The sequence below is a fragment of the Xiphophorus hellerii genome, chromosome 14, assembly GCF_003331165.1.
Source record: "Xiphophorus hellerii strain 12219 chromosome 14, Xiphophorus_hellerii-4.1, whole genome shotgun sequence".
Taxonomy (NCBI): domain Eukaryota; kingdom Metazoa; phylum Chordata; class Actinopteri; order Cyprinodontiformes; family Poeciliidae; genus Xiphophorus; species Xiphophorus hellerii.
In genome coordinates, this window is record NC_045685.1 from 2,743,529 (window position 1) to 2,745,777 (window position 2,249).

The window sequence follows — 2,249 nt, forward strand, 5'->3', positions numbered from 1 at the left end:
CATTGTGATGACTGTGAAATATAAACTTAATCTTTAAGTGATTAACACATTTGTTCAATTTTTACTCTTCAGAAACCAACAAAATGTGTGTTTTTGCACTGAGACACAATACTCTTTTGTAATTACATCAGATTATGCAGCATATCTTCTTCATTCCAAACATTACATACACATTATTACATAAAAACATGCTACCATGACTTTTTTTTTTTAACAGTATTAGTTTCTGGACACAGCAAATGAGCTGAACACATTCTTCAACAGGTTCAGTCCAGGAACAAGCTCATCATCATCGTCCTCTCCTGTCTGCAGCCAGATATCTCATCCTCCTCTGACCCACAGCTTTCCTGTCAAGCCTCAGATGTTCCATCTTCCACCTCAGTCATGGACTCTTCTGCTTCCACAAGTTTGTCTTCAACCACATTAGGAGACGCTGCTGCTCCCTTTTGCCTCCACCTCCAACTTTTCTGTATCTAGAAGTCAGGTGAAGAAGCAGCCGGAGAGACTGAACAGGAACGAGGATGCAGGTCCAGATGGTGTCGGTCCCAGAGTCCCTCTGTGGGATTCTGCAGCATCTCTTCAACCTTTGCCAGACCCAAGAGGAGGTTCCGTTGCTGTGGAAGACATCCTGCCTGGTTCCGGTACCGAAGAAAAGTCACCCATCAGTCATAACGACTGTAGACCCGTTGCCCTGACATCGCACATCATGAAGGTCCTGGAGAGACTCCTGGTGGCCCACTTGAGTAAGCAGACGATCACATATCAGGACCCCCTGCAGTTTGCTTATCGCCATGGAGTTGGAGTTGATCAGACACCTGCTTCAACAAACCCACTGTCATCTGGACAAAGCAGGCAGCACAGTGAGGATCAGGGTCTTTGGTTCTCAGGTGCATTGAACACAATTCAGCCTGATCTGCTCTGTTAGAAACTCCAGAAGACACAGGTGGAGGCCTCAACAATCACCTGCATCTGTGACTACCTGACAAACAGAATACAGTTTGTGAGACTGAAGGACTGTGTGTCTAACCAGGTGGTCAACAACATGGGAACACCACAGGGCACTGTACTCTCACCATTCATTTTCACTCTCTACTGTTCAGACTTCCCGCACAAGTCCGACTTCTGTCATCTACAGAAATACTCAGACGACTCTGCAGTTGTTGTGTGTATCAGAGAAAGACAAGAGGCTGAGTACAGAGATCTGGTGGATCACTTTGTGGCCTGGTGTGGGAACAATCATCTAATCTTGACTGTAAACAAAACAAAGGAGATGGTTGTTGATTTCAGGAGAAACAGGAAACCCTATTTCCATCATGGGAGAAGATGTGGAGGTGGTTCAGGAATATAAATACCTCGGTGTTCATCTGGAACACAGACTGGACTGGAGACGCAACAGTGAAGCCGTCTATAAAAAGAGACAGAGCAGACTGCGCTTCTGGAGGAAGCTACGATCCTTCAAGACTTGCAGCAAGTTGCTGCAGATCTTTAAGTCTGATGCTGAGAGTGTCATCTCTTCTGCTATCATCTGTTGGTGCAGCAGCATCAGAGCCAGGAACCTCAAAAGGCTCAACAATCTGATAAAGAAGGCTGGATTTGTTCTGGTTCTGTTCTGGAGACGACTGTGGAACCTCTGGAGATGATGCAAAGAAGGATTCTTCATAAGAGTCAAGAAAGCTATGGACAACTCTGACCATCCTCTTCATGAGTCTGTATGGTGAAAACAGAGTATCATCAGTCAGATTTGCTGCAATACAGACAGCTACAAAAGACCTTTCCTGCTGCCAGCAATCAGCCATCTGCAATAACTTTTGAAGAATCTGAATCTGAGCTACAACTACATTTTATTTCCCTTTGGGATCAATAAAGTCAAAGCATGTTTGAGTAATTCTTGCACACTACTCAAAGTCTGATAGAAAAAAATATTGAACAATTGGAAGTTATTGTGGAAACATTTTTTGTGGTTTCAATGAAATGAAACGAAAAATGTAAAAATAATTAAGTTTAGCTTTTCCTGTGCCGTTTCACATGTTTGCAGCTCGTTTTGCTGTTTGTTGCGCGTTTGCAGTTGTCGGCCACAGTTTCTGATCAAGTCATTATCTCCTCAACTTTCACCATAATCTGTTACAACCAGTAGATGGACGAAGTAACCTGCTTTAAGTGTTGGTCAACTCATGCTTGGTTTGTTATTGAAGGACCTACTTCACATGGTCCTTCTTTATTCTGTGTCCTCAGGTGTCCCCCTGTTGCAT

General features: G+C 43.8%; 1 long non-coding RNA gene across 1 annotated transcript; it reads right to left on the minus strand.

The window, feature by feature from the left end:
- On the minus strand, positions 1–2,249 carry LOC116732281 (uncharacterized). Its single transcript, XR_004341759.1, has 3 exons — positions 2,200–2,249; positions 1,353–1,707; positions 1–1,250 (listed from the first exon to the last, which is right to left on the minus strand). It is a non-coding gene; the product is annotated as an uncharacterized LOC116732281 (long non-coding RNA).